The sequence below is a fragment of the Episyrphus balteatus genome, chromosome 1 (assembly GCF_945859705.1).
Source record: "Episyrphus balteatus chromosome 1, idEpiBalt1.1, whole genome shotgun sequence".
NCBI classification, from domain to species: domain Eukaryota; kingdom Metazoa; phylum Arthropoda; class Insecta; order Diptera; family Syrphidae; genus Episyrphus; species Episyrphus balteatus.
The window spans coordinates 81,688,060-81,702,869 of record NC_079134.1 but is presented as its reverse complement, the minus strand read 5'-3'; positions in this window follow the sequence as shown (position 1 = coordinate 81,702,869).

The following is a 14,810-nucleotide window of genomic DNA, read 5'->3' as shown; positions in this document are numbered from 1 at the left end:
TGCAACCATGTCAAACAAATTTTTGATTATTTTTTTCTATGAGAGTTTTTTTCAAACCTCGTTTTCTCCGCTTTTTTTTTTTGTTAATATTTTCAGATATTTCTGTATGAACACAACAATTAAACTACCTTGGCACTACTGTTTTTATCGAGAGAAAGTAAAATCTGGATAATTATCTGGATTTTTCAAAAATCTATAGGTACAGATAAAGTTTTTGTTGTTTTTAACACGTAAATTGTTTTGATTTCAAAAATCTCGATGTCGTTTTTTTGCACAAAATCTATATAGATAAACAAAAAAACACACCTATTAATAACTTTAGTTTCAGCTTCTTCCTTCGATTAAGGATCCGTTCTCACTTCATATCTTACCTTTGCTATCACCGTTTCTTTATCCAACCCAAAATCCTAACCTCGCTTTTCTCCATTTGTATCCCCCTTCCCCCCCCAACTAGGATCGTAACAGAACACAAAGTCGAAGGAGAAATCGTGGTGAAAAAACTATTACATATAAAATCGGCTCCGCGGTGATAATAATTTCCATACTAAATTGAGCCGCCGTCGGACCCGTTTCGTAGTCCAGGTCGGACTCAGGTGGAGCGGATTCGGACCGAGGTCGGGGTATATATGAATGAATGAATGAATGTAGTGTGGGGGAAAATTGCTATTAAATTGTTTTTATTCTCAGGTTATTTCTACTCAGGTTAATGCAGGTTTTAAATCTTTTTTGGTTGTAATTCCCAAGTAGTGATTTCGCCTGTCTGAGTTTAGGAGTCTCTTTCCAAATTTTTGTTCGTTTGGCCTCCTCTCGGTTTTTATCATTTGTTTGATCGTGCTGTCTCCAATTCCGCAATATGGTTCTGGGCCCATAAGAGGTATGACTTCGTTCCCTTGTACTCCAACATGTCCGGGAATCCAGTAGAGTGTTATTTTATTTGCATTGCCCAGCTCGTTCAGCTTCTTCACACATTCCCATACGAGTTTGGAGTTGATGGCGTATGAGTTTATAGCTTTAAGTGCAGCCTGGCTATCAGACATGATGGTAATGTTTTGGTTATTCTATTTTCTTTCGAGATTTCGTTCTGCGCATTTATTTATAGCGTTGATTTCCGCTTGAAAATCCTAGGAAACTGTCCCATTGGAATGGAAATTTTGGTTCTAGGCCCAAATATTCCTGCTTCAGTTCCATCAGCTTTTCTGGATCCATAAGTGTACCACTTGATGGCGTTCGCATTGAAAGTGTAGTTCGTGGATTCACTTACCCACTCTGCCTTGCTACTAAATTGTGTTTGGAAGTTTTTCTCAAAATTGTATTTCTTGATCATGCAATCTCTTGGGATGTCAAGGAGGTTTTTAACTGTGGTGTTCGATATTGAGTCCCTTTCTTTGAGACCAATACTCTTGCCCGTACCAGTTCCCTCCTTTGCAAATCTCAAGATTGTTCCGTTAGCAGTACTACTTATTACTTCATGAAGTGGTGTTAAGTGGAGGATGACCTCCATTGCTGCTGTAGGGCAAAGTTCTGATTGAGTCGGTAAAGCATAAGCAGGCAAATCTTTGAACTTTGTTTAATGTCTTTTTAGTTGTAACTTGTTCGGTTCTTTTGTGCCAAATAACCGCCCCGTAGGTGATAATGGGTCTCACCATCATGGTATACATCAACCTTAGAATATTTCGTTTACACCCCCATGATTTATTTGGCAGTCTACGGCATATCATAAGGGCTTTTGTGGCTTTCCCGACTGATATTTCTAAGTGTTTATTCCAGAGGAGTTTACTGTCTAGTGTGATACCTAGATATTTTACCTCTCTCTTTAGTTCAATGACCTTACCAGCTAGCTGGATAGGTCTGATATGAGGCAAAAGCCGTTTCTTTGTGAATGGTACAATTGTAGTTTTGCTGGGTTGATATTTAGCCCCACCGTTAAACACCATTTACTTGTAGCTGAAAGTCCTCTTTGAATGATATCGCAAAGGGTCTCCTCGAACTTCCCGTAGGCGGTTATTACAATATCGTCAACAAAACCAAGACATCAATACCCAGGGATGTTAGATGTTCCAGTAATTCATTCACTACAAGGCTCCACAGCAAGGGTGATATTACCCCTCCCTGTGGACATCCTCTTGTTGTGATGATTTTCTGTGTTGTTACACCTGTAGTTGCCTCTGCCGTTCTTGTGCTCAACATTTTTTCAATCCATTTTATAATGGTGGGTGGAACACACTTTCTTACAAGAGCCTTAGATACTGATTCATGAGAGGTGTTATGGAAGGCCCCCTCTATATCTAGGAAAGCGCATAGTGCAGTTTCTTTAACATTTAATGCTTTTTGTACGGTGTTCGTTAATTCGTATAGAGCAGTTTCAGTTGACTTACCTGCCCTTTAGGCATGTTGGCGACTATTCAGAGGCATTTTTATGAGTACTTCTGATCTTATGAAGTTGTCAATTAATTTTTCCAATGTCTTCAGTAGGAAAGATGTTAAGCTTATTGGCCTGAATGACTTCGGATGGGTTGTATCCTTCCTCCCCTTTTTTGGGAATGAAGATTACTTTAGCTCTTCTCCACAGATTTGGTATATACCCAAGTGCTACGCTGCTTCGAAGAATGCTTATTAGCTGTGGCATTAATTCTTCTTTACCTCTTTGTAGAAGTGCGGGAAAGATGCCATCCACTCCGGGTGACTTGAAGGGTTGAAAGGTATTTATTACCCATTCAATCTTATTTCCTGAACAGATAGTTGAGGCTATCTTCCAGTCTTCACGATTAGGCATAGGAGGTATTCTCTCTATTTGCTCTCTATTTGGAGGCCTATCAATGGAGAGCTTCCCGCAAAATGAGTGTTTAGTAACAGTGTTGACTTTTGCTCTTCGTTTTCAGTAAAACTGCCGTCCGGTTTACGCAGAGCTAGCGATTTTATAGTTTTTTCTTTGGCTAGTATGTAGGAAACGCCTATCTTATATAGGCATACATTTTTTTTTTTTTGTTAGCTACAAATTCAAATTCAAATTTAGCAACAGTCGATAAGGTAGTCTAATTTATGATGATAATAGAGTATTCTATTATCTTTGGTTTTTGGCTTAGCTTAAACTGTAACCTAGCTTTGTTTCAATTTGATTCAAATGGTTTCAAGATAAGAGAATAACGTGTGGATGTGGATGATGGTGGAAATCGTTGACGTTGTGGTGGACTTATTTTTTTAGTACAAAATCGGCTGAAAAGATTTGCTGACTAAAGAGAAACTTGTAAGCGGCAAAGTACTAAAAATACGCAGCTGATTTTCGATTTTCGAAAATATGAAATCCAAGCTCACGCATACCAATGCAATTCGGGGTCATGGAAGTATTTCCAGGTTGTTTCTCTGAGCCGTTTTTGACTAGAAAATTATAGTTTTTACACACCTATTTTCGAAATAATTTTTAATGATTTTCAAGATATAAATTATAAATTTCTGGTCAAAATTAAGGCTAGGAAAGAACATTCCGGAACCCATTCCTGCTGAATTAGAAAATGGCCGCTACATCACAAATTTCGAAATTGGAAAGGGTTGCCGTGTGGCTATAAAAGGCGGTGGTTGCCGCGGATCGTTCTCTTTTGGTTTCATAATTTTGTGCGGGTAATATTGGACGGCTTCATCGGTTTGCTTTTAAAATATATATATAGATAGATAGATAGATAGATAGATAGATAGATAGATAGATAGATAGATAGATAGATAGATAGATAGATAGATAGATAGATAGATAGATAGATAGATGTTTTTTATTACTTAAAATTGTTAAATACAATAATTTCGGTTACAATTGAATAACATTTAAATTTGGTAATAAAAGTGTTTTGGCGGTGGCAATGCCGTCTGCCAGATTGACTATGTGTTTTCAAATTGTGTACAAGAAAATGTTTACTATTTAACAAAATGTAAATGAACAATTGCAAAAATTATATAAATATGCAAATAGGGCTTACTTAATAGATAATACATATTTTTTTGGACATATGGATTAACAGCTTTTAGTTTGGCAAAAACAAAACTAAAAATAAAATTGAGTAAAACTTGGTTTCAAGATTACAAAAAAGGGGCTTTTAGTTTGGCTAAAACAAAAATACGGGTTTTTGAACCCATTAATTTAAGCATTTTGTACAGACTTTTAGTTTAGTTAAAACAAAATTTTAGTTATTTAAAATAGTAATAAAAAAAAAATAGATAATATACAACAATAGGTTAGGTTTTTCCAATTTTCACCGTTTAAAATTGTTAACGTTTGCTTCATAGTTAGAGTTGGTTTCCCGAAGTAGAGGACTCTAAGTTCTTTATAGACTGGGCAAATTGATAAAAAATGAAAAGTATCCTCTTTTGAATTCAAATTACAAAGGGTGCAATGTGTAGTGGGTGAACCCTTATAGGGTGAGCCGTTTAAATTAAGTTGCTCACTTCTTGCTTTACAGATTAAAGAAATTTCCCTTGTACTGTATTCATCACTAAAATAGTTATTTAAATGATTATGATTTAAATCTGGGTAAGTGACTCTGTTGATTGAAGATGACATTTTTTGTAAATTTTCATTACGCTGGTAGATGTCGACAGCCTGTAATAACCCGTAGAGTTGTTCTTTTAGCAAGATTATGCTAGTATATTGGAAATTTAGCTCAATTCCACACTTCGTTGCCCATTCTCTCCATTCTCCTATCCACTCCACTTTGTTATCTATGATGTACTTTGCTATTGACAATTGAATTCTATTTGGTGTATATGCCAGTACTTTCAAGATGTAGTCAAAGTGGAGTTTTAGAGTATGAATAAAGAGAGCAGGAAGGCCAGTTTCAAGCGCAAGAACATAGTTTGGAATATTGGATGGTAAGAAGAAAAGCCGTTTGAGAAAGTAACGTTGAAGTTTTTCTACTTCTTCGTGTGACTGATATCCCCATGTTTGACAGCCGTAGCACATAACGGAACGCATTACAGCATCAAATACCTTGTACTTGGCTGAGGTTGGTACATCTTTGCTGCTCATAACATCTTTCCATGACGCGTTAATCATACTTTTTGATGCAATCAGTTTTTTTTCGAGATGTGGGGTTAGCTTCATATTAGATTTTAAGAGTATTCCAAGGTATTTGTATTCTGTCACTATTTCAATGGCTTCACCATTAAAGAACCACTTTTCATTCGATTTAATTTTTGATTGTATATTTCTTACTATCATTACTTTAGATTTTTCTAGATTTACAGTTAATTTCCAGACTCTACAAAAATCAACTAGCTTATTTATCATAAGTTGTAAACTTTGAGGCGATTCTGCTAAAAGTACAATGTCATCTGCGTACATGAGTACCTTAACGTTTAGACCTGCAAAACTTATTCCAGCGGGTAGAAACATTGAAATATCATCAATGAATATAGCAAAGAGAACTGCACTTAAAAGACAACCTTGTTTGACACCAGATGTAGTCTCAAACCATTCAGACATATCTTTCCCATCCCAAACCGCTGAGCGAGTATTTTTGTACATATTTTTCAGGACCAAAAGAAGTTTCGTCGACAGTCCTTTTTGCGATAGCTTATAAAATAATGCTTGTCGGTCTATCGAATCGAAAGCAGCTTTAAAGTCCACGAAAAATATGTACAAACTCCTTTTTTGCCGAAGGAAATACTGCGAAATTGAGTTTAATGTAAAAATGTTATCAACTGTGGAGTAGCCTTTACGAAAACCTGATTGGTATTCACTAAGCACTTCATTATTTGCTAACCAAATGTTGATGCGACTAAGGAGTACAGATGCAAATAGCTTCGCAATAGAATTCATAAACGATATCCCTATATAATTATTTGCTAGGTTAACATCGCCTTTTTTAAAAATTGGATAGACCAGAGAATCTTGAAAAGCTTGTGGAACCTTTCCGGTATTGAAAATATTATTAAAAAGGTGAAGAATTTCATATAAAAAATCAACAGGCGCATTTTTGTAAAACTCATTACTTATTCTATCCGGACCTGGAGCTTTGTTGTTCGCTGCGTAATGGAATGCAGTTTGGATTTCAATTATTGAAATTTGACAATCGAGAGTTTGATCTAAAATTAAAGGTTCCGCAAAAGAAAAATGATTCGAGATTGGATCAGGATTGAGTAAATTTTTGAAATAATCGGCTAGACAACTTGCTTTCAAGTTTGTTCCGCAAATAAGCTTGGATCCTTTCAATTCTTTTATATTATTCCAGAAACTTTTACTATCTTTGATAATTGAAAGTTCTCGTGCTACTAATGTATAATATTCCTGGCGTTTTGATCTGCACAGATCCTTGTAAGCTTTATTTGCTGAAATATACTGTTTGGTGGCTGTTTCATTTAAATTTTGTTTTCTTGATTTCTTTAAAAGTTCGAAAGAATTATTTCTTGCATTCAAACAGTCTTTATCAAACCATTTTTGTTTGAAGTTGACAATTTTTTTGTTGTTTCTTATATTGGTAGCAACTTTTATACATTTACAAAGAGAGTCTAGTCTTGAACTTGTATCGGAAACTAAAGAAGTATCAGTTAGATTCTGAAGTTCATGCAATAGTTTCGTTTGGTACATTTCTTTTTTACTTTCTTTCCAAATAATTTTGGGTGGTAAGGTGATTTCTGAGTAATTTGAGTTTGGGATTTTATTAAGTGTAAATTGGACAACCAAGGGCATGTGATCAGAGAAAATCTGTGACTCAACTTTAAAAGACAAAATACGATTTCTCCATTCCGCTGATGCAGCACAAAAGTCAATCACTGATTTTCCCGCTCCCCTTATAAAAGTAAACTCCCCATTACTATCATGATTGGAGCAACCGTTAAGGATAAACAGATCATTTGTTTGGCATAAATCTAAAAAAAGACATCCATTTTTGTTAATTGTTTTATCTTTAGAAGATCGGGTTTCAAGAAACTCGGAAGGTATTGAATTCAGATGGAAATTTGCTGGAATAATCTGGTTTGAACCTATTCGGGCGTTAACGTCTCCTATAAGCAAAACATTTTGGACAAGCGAAGAATTTAAAACGTCTTCTAACGCAACAAAGTCATTTTCCCAATTATTACAATTAAGGTACGTGGGTAATACATAAAGAGTTAAGTTTGTGCATAGTATTTTAACACAAGGTATGTTGTTGACATCTACAAAAACAGCGTTATTTTTTTCTTTTTTAAAACCGTATAAAAGTCCACCACTAGCTCTTCCAAATTTAGTTGAATGTACTGCTGATACCCAACGCAATTCAAATCCAGAGAAATATTTAGAGTATTGTTCAAATTTTTCACTTGTTATAAATGTTTCGAACAAAAAAAATATATCATGTTTTTTTACAAAATTGAAAAAATCTACAAATAATAATTTGTTACTAAGCCCAGCAACATTATAAGCTAATAAGTTAATATTTATAATTTCATTTTTTTCGCTACTATTTACTTTACTACTTTTTTTTGGTACTACTTGCTTTTTGACAGACACTTTTTCATTGTTTTTCTTGGTGGCTGCCGGGTGGCAGAGTTGATGACATCCCTGGAATGACAGCTGCTGTTGACGTTGACATGAAGTTTGTTGATCGTGAATTTTCTTTTGACGAGTTGACTTGAGTATTCAAAAGATTTGATTTATTTTTGTTTTTATACTCATCAAGATGTGATTCTCCAAATATCTCTCTCAGTACATCCATCCCATCTCGATTATCACAATAAAGTTTTCCATCATGTGCGCAGTTTATGGTTTTATTGTTTATTTGCAGTTTGAGGCCACGGACCAGAGGATTAGCCGATGGGTGTTTTTTCTTGATAGCATGTCTTATTTGCAACAAGATTTGACGTTTTTTCTGGTCATCTCGTGTGTAGTCAGGATTTATGTAAACACCGGATCCCTTCAACCTGCCAGAATTTTTGAAGATTTGTGAGGTTATTTTGTTGTTTCCTGTTCTCACAAGCAACCGAGTTTGATTTCCTCTTGAAGGGAGCTCTGTGACGTCTTCGAAGGTTATGTCTTGGCGGTCTAAAATTTGATTCGAGCATCGATTAATTGTTTCTGTTGGGTTCTCTTTCAAATTATTTGGTATAGAAAAAATGATGTGATTGGATTTGTATTGCTTTTCCATGTAGTCTATTTTTCTTTCCAAAATGATGTTTTTTTCTCTGACAGCCAACACTTCATTAGAAAGAAGTTCATTTTGAGTTTGTAGACTTTGTATCTGCTGTAACATACTATCAAAGTCCTTCTTTTTTGGGAGATCAGATAGTTTTTTTTCAAGCAAATTTTCTAGCGCAGGCACAGACATTTCAGCGACCGACATGGTATCACAGTTGCTTTTTTTATTAGCGTTTAATTGTTCCGGTGACATTTCCAAAGGTCTCTTGTTTGAGCCTGACATCAGCACTTTTGTGAATTTGGTGTTTAAGTCTTAATTTAACGAATTTTGTATCTTTTTTTTGAGTTGAACGAGAGATCTTATTTCAATTCGTTTGTTAAATGAGATTTTTGAATTGTTCGTTTACTTTAATTTATACAAAAATTAAAATAGCCGCGGGAAAAATTGCTTTGCGACCTTTGACAACTCAAACGTCAATAATAATATATATATATATAAATACATATATATTTTTTATTTTGTAAAAATTAAATTTTTTTTTTAAAGAAAAATGTTTAAACAATTTTAAATAACATTTAAATAATTTAAAACGAAAAGAAAAAATAGTTAAAACCTAAAAACTAAAAAATTAAGGTTAAAACACATGCGGCTTAAAATTAAGTAAAACTTAGAAACTACATAATAATTGCTACATAAAATTTTAAAATATTTAAAAACGCATTCGTTCGCATAAAACAATAAAATCTCGCAAAAACGACATAAAACACATGCAAAAAGTGTAAAAACTCAATGCTTAATTTATAAGCGTCATTAAGTGTTTGTGCCCTTTGTGTTCTTAAGCCCCTGAAAAAAAAATATCAAACTATCCTACAAATCGTATAACAAAACGAACGAAAAAAAAGAAAAAAAAGCTAAACATACGCGAAAAAACCAAAATCCATGAGCAACCAAACCCCCGCATGTACCCCGTCCAACAAAAAAATATAGAGAGTGTTAACCAAAGAGACCGACAAGAAAAAACACCCAAAAACGTACAAACAGTGTGAAAGTTATAAAAAAACCCATAAAATCCCGATTTGGTACAGTCACCACACCCAAAGCAGCACCCCACATCATCATCATCGGCGTCACCAGATGTTCACCACGAAATCATCTCCACGCATCATCAGCCTTATCAGTATCATTAAATTCACCTCAGATAAAATCATTAAATTTGCATTATATGTATATCTGTTTCATTTTTTTTCATAATATATTTGTATTTTTTCTCTTTAATATGATCACTTCACAATAGAAAAAAATTTAATTCCCCTCACCTCTTTTCACCACAATAAAATCGTTCATTTTTTTTTTATTAAATCTCTTTAATTAAGCAAACGTAAGAAAAAAAACAATTACAAGCTAATGCGTGTGTTTGTAAGTGTATTCTCATAAATGTGGTGAATTTCTCTTTTCTTTTTTAATAATATTCGTTTAGAAATAATAACAGGTACAAATGGTACTACATATGCAGAAATAAGCCTATGATGCGGTGCACCTAATCAAAGGGAAATGTAAAGTCGTGGTAAGTTTTTTTTAAATATTATTATCAACAAAAAAAAAGAGAGAAATTAATTTTTAGCATTCGGCTTTCAACTTTATCACATATACATTGACACGTATCAATTTTGTTGGAAAAGATAAAAAAACACATTTTCCTATAAGTATGCAATACTTACCTAAGTATGCAATACTTGCATTCTTGTAGAGAAAATTTAACAACTATTTGCACCTAAATCGAATTGTGATTGTTTGAATGAAATACATTCAAGGTCAATTATTTTTCATGTTGTGGTAACTTGAGAAGTGACTCAAGTTATAATTTTACATTAAATAATTTTGAAAAAAAAATTAAAGTTTTAATATCAAAGAAATAAAAATTAATAATTAAGATATATTAAAAATATAATATTTTATGAAAAAGAAAACAACCATAAATTAAATAATTTTTTTGTGATTTCGCCTTAAAGTAGGCAGTACTTTTTAAACTAATGAATGAGAAAAGCATACATTCGTTACTTTTTGATTTATGATTTTTTTCTGTTTCAATATTTTTTTTAAACTGAATTTATATTTTTTTTTAATTTTCTATCAATTATTATTTATCTGTTATCAACTGTTGTTTATTTTTTTTGAATTTGATTTGATTAGTTTAGATTAACTATTATTTTTTTTTATTATTTTCTTTTAGATAAGTTTATATCTTTAGTTAGGTTAAGTTTTTTTTTTGCTAATAAATTGGTTGATTCGAAATCAGAAAAGAACATAATTTTTTTTAATTTTCTTCTGAATGAAGAAATGGGTATTCGTTGGTTTTTTTGTTTCAGCGATTAATTTTATTTAGAATTATGTTTTGCTAAACGACGTCGGAGGTGGATGTGACGATGTGACGAAATAAGAATGAAGATTGAGAGGATCCGAGATCACCGATGGGTTGAGTTTTCTTTTTTCTTGTTTAGTAGATTTTTAGATTTTGATCGATAAGTATAAGACAAAATTTTGAGGTAAGCATATTTTAGAACTTTTTGCATTCAAACATCGTGTTAGGGGTTGTTATAAAAATGGAGGACATAACAACCAAGGTCGTATCCTTGTGATACGTGGGTGGGAAAATCCTCAGAGAGCCGACACCAGCCAGCGCTCTCCTCACTCGTGAAGAAAGGTAGATAAACAGGAATATTGGGCTCTTCTTCTGAACCAGACATTTTTTTAAAATCATTTCCGGCATGTAAATTCATAACGAAAGTTCAGTTGTTACATTGGCAAGAACCCCCCATCCGACGAGCTAGGATGTGCCATATGCTAGCATCCCACGCCTAAGTAAAACTGAACACCCTTTCCTTCCTGCTGCCAGGATCAGCCTCTAGTACCTATAAGCTGGGGGTTGTAATGGTGGTAAGGGGAAGGAAAGGTTTAACGACTCATCGGTAGTTATGTTCCTTCAAAGGGCAACCTTACCAAGGGCAATATTTCACCCTGCTACAAAAAACGCGATATCCTATTGCTATTAATATGACATACTACCCAGAGTCCTAGCCGTCAACACCAGGTTCCGTTATAAGTACTTTATGCAGTCTTGCTGCAGCAGGAGTAGAGGAGATACTCTCACAGAAGGTCCTAAAACTGTTTCTTTTGACTCTTCTTATTTCTTTGCTGTAATTAGTCTGTTCTGTAATGATTCCACTCTCCGGTTCTTTTCGCCTCATTAAAGAGTTTTCTTACACTGGATCTTAGTTTTTACAGATTTTTGTTCCACCAAGGTGCATCTTTCTGTCTTTTCATGGGCTTTATAAGGCAACTGAGTTCGAACGCCTGATTTATTGCCCCACTGACCTAATTAACTATTTGCTCCAACTCATAGTGACTTGTTGTCGTTCTAGCTGGAACAATTTGTTCAAGATTGCTCTTTACAGCAGTTTTGTAGATATTCCAGTTCGTTTTTCTTGAATTTCTTCCAGAGGTATTCTCTGTTTGAAGGTCTTCAAGGTTAAACGCTATGATTCTATGATCAGGCAGTTAGGGTTCGTTCCCTTATTAAACTGCTTACATTCGGGGTTCCGAATGTCAAGTCTAACACTTCATTTCTAGTTCTAGTTACAAAAGTTGGGGTATTCCCTACATTGAATGTATCTAGATTTTTTTCGATAATAAAATTTAAAAGGTACTGACTCCTATGATTAATATCGGAACTACCCCAAGTTGTATGGTAAGCGTTTGCGTCGCATCCAACCAGCAACGGTAGTTTTTTATTGTTGCAGTAGTCAACCAGCTTCTTAACTTCAGCGGGCGGTATGTCATCATCATCACCGGCAAAGTATGCTGCAGCTTAAACCATCGTGCAGGGATTGTCCTCGATGTATATCTGGGCTTGTATTAGAACAAGGTGCCACGTCATAAATTCTGAAAGACATATAAAATTTATATTATTTCTGATCATTATGCACGTTCATAGCGAGGTGCTTCTCGTGTCCCATATTAGATTGGAGTCCTTACTTGTTAGGCCCCTTAATTGACCCCGTTAATTCAGGGTTCTTGGATCAGCACTAAACCCAGGTTATCCGCCGTGAATTTCCTTGCTATGACAGCCGAAGCCGCTTAAGCATGGTGGACGTTAACTTGGGCTAGCCTGGCACTTTTTTTTTTTTTTTTTTTATAATCTGCGCGCACTAAAGGGGTTTTGGGTACCCTTAATATGTATCAACACAGTGCGAGCGTCCAGTCATTTTGTTTACAGAATGGGGGCGAATGCCCCTTCATCTGCAAGCAGATGTTCTTCCTCCTTTTCAGTTGGAAGCGCTTCATCAGGGCTCAGAGAGGTCCATGCCTTCATCTTCTCCGTACACTGAGCCTTTCTCCATCTCGGCATCTTGATTTACCTGTACTACTACTAGAAGACTTGGAAGGGGTGGTGGTAGTAAGGGGATAGGATTTATTGGAAGGGAGGTTTTTGGGGTTTGGTTGGTGGTTGGAGGTTGGTTTGTGGAGTCAGAGGTATTTGGGTCATTACCTTGATGGTGTGAATTTGCCTCTACTGTATTTTTCCTGAGGAGGCCAGTTACGGGGATTTTCCCGAACTTAAAGTGCAGTTCGTGACCTGCATTTGTGGGATATATAAGTCCGATTAAAAGATCAAATTCAATGCGAATCGAACTTCAAATAGGCCCGTCAAGCAAACGAGTGTGACCTCGGTCCGAATCGGCTTCGAAGTGAGTCTGAGCTCGACTATAAAACGGGTTCCACGGCTGCTCAAATAAGTATTGAAATTATAATTACCGCGGAGCCGATTGCATATGTATTGGTGTTTCTAAAATCTCCACTCCGAAAAACGGAGCCGAAGTCGTACCCGAGTTGGAGCAGCGAAACCTACCAGAAAAAGGAACAAAAAAAGAAATGACGTTTCGCATTTGCGACCAAAAAAGAACAAGATTTATTTTTTTTTTCACTGACATTGTTTTATTTTTTTTTTAACTTTCACAAACAAAATTTTTGTTATTATTTTCTGACAATTGGCAGGAGTAATTGATGTAATGCCACAAATTTTATCCGTTGAATGTTGTTCGTGGGTGGTGGTGGTGTCAGGTTGCAGGAGAAGATGATTTCCTGCTAAAACACACAAAATTTTTAATTAATTAAATTGCTGTGGAAGCACACTAACCATCATTTCAGCGATGCATACCTTTTTTTGGGTTAAAATATGATTTATAATAATTAAATAAAACAAAGAGACACGACACACGACATGACAGACTTTGCAAAAAAAAAAAATAAAATGACGCTTTGGTTATTCTGTTGCCTTTGTCTTTTTTTCGTCAATTTTCACCACACGTTTCTCTTTCTATTTTGTGTTCATACACAAAAAATTGTCTATGTGTGAGTAAAATGGCGCGTCCAAATGCAGAAATCAAACAGAACTCCGTTTTTTGCTCTAAAAAACAATTTATATACTCTTTTTCAAAAAAAAACTTTGGCTAGCGAGAAAACAAAATAATACTCTGTTTTACTTTATAAATGGGAAATACACCAAATCCTGCAATTCTTATTCTTAGATAGGGAACCTTCAACGAAGAAAACCGAGCTCAGAAAAGACACTTCAAAGCAAAGATTATAGAATACAAAGATATCGCATCCCATAGAAGTTATCGAAACCAAAAATTTGATGTGTCGTATGTGATCAACATGTTGCTAGCTGCAAAATGTTGCGAGAGCGAGGGAATTCCTTAAAAAACTGGAATCTCTCTCGTTTTCTTTCTTCTGTTTTTTTTTTTTTTTATTTTGTTTTGCTTCTTACGGTAACGGTGCCGATGACGATCACTGTGGTGAAGTTTTTTTTTTCTTACTTTTTGCCAGTTCGTCTACCCAGATCTTCCCTCTTGTGAAAGGATTTTTTGCATTCCCGTTTTTTCCTTTTTTTAGATTATTTTTTTTTAATATGAAGACTTTAAGAATTTAATATTTTGTAGAATATTTTTTAGCCGAGGGTGGTTTCTGCTTTTTATTTTTTTGTTCTCTTTTTTATAGGAAGACAAGGCACAGGTGCATTGGTTTCAGGTGTGTCTGTGTATGTATCTTTTTTTTCGTTTGTTACGGCAATCGTCCTTGAAATTGTTGTTTTTTTTTTATGATGGAGGATAATTATATAAATTTTTGTTCTTGTTTGATTGCGTCTGGCAAAATCTTTTCTTTTGTTAGGGTTTTCTTCATTCCAGTTTTTTTTTCCTTTTTTAGATATTTGTATATTTTTCGCGTTGAAGATTTTGTGGAATATTTTTTTTGCCAAGGATAGGTTTTGATTTTATTTTTTGAGCTCTTTTAGTGCTATTGCACAGATGCATTGCTTTCAGGTGTACACACATAGACTAGCCCAAAAAATTAAAGGAACAACAAAAAAAAAACAGTGATTTTCGATAGGCTGTATTTCAGTAAAAAATTATGGTATTATGACAAAACAAAAACATGTGAAAGCTTTATTCTTCTTGTTTAGGGATTTTAGTACCTACCAAATGTTTATTTCAAAAGGTAAATCATAGGAGCTGTGTAAAAACCAAAATTTTTCAATTTTTTTTTGTTTTTATTTTTTTCTAGGAAAGTGGGAAAATTTTTATTTATAAAATGATTTATTACTATTACAGGTAAAATAGGCTTTAAAAAAAATTGTTACACTCATGAAACTTG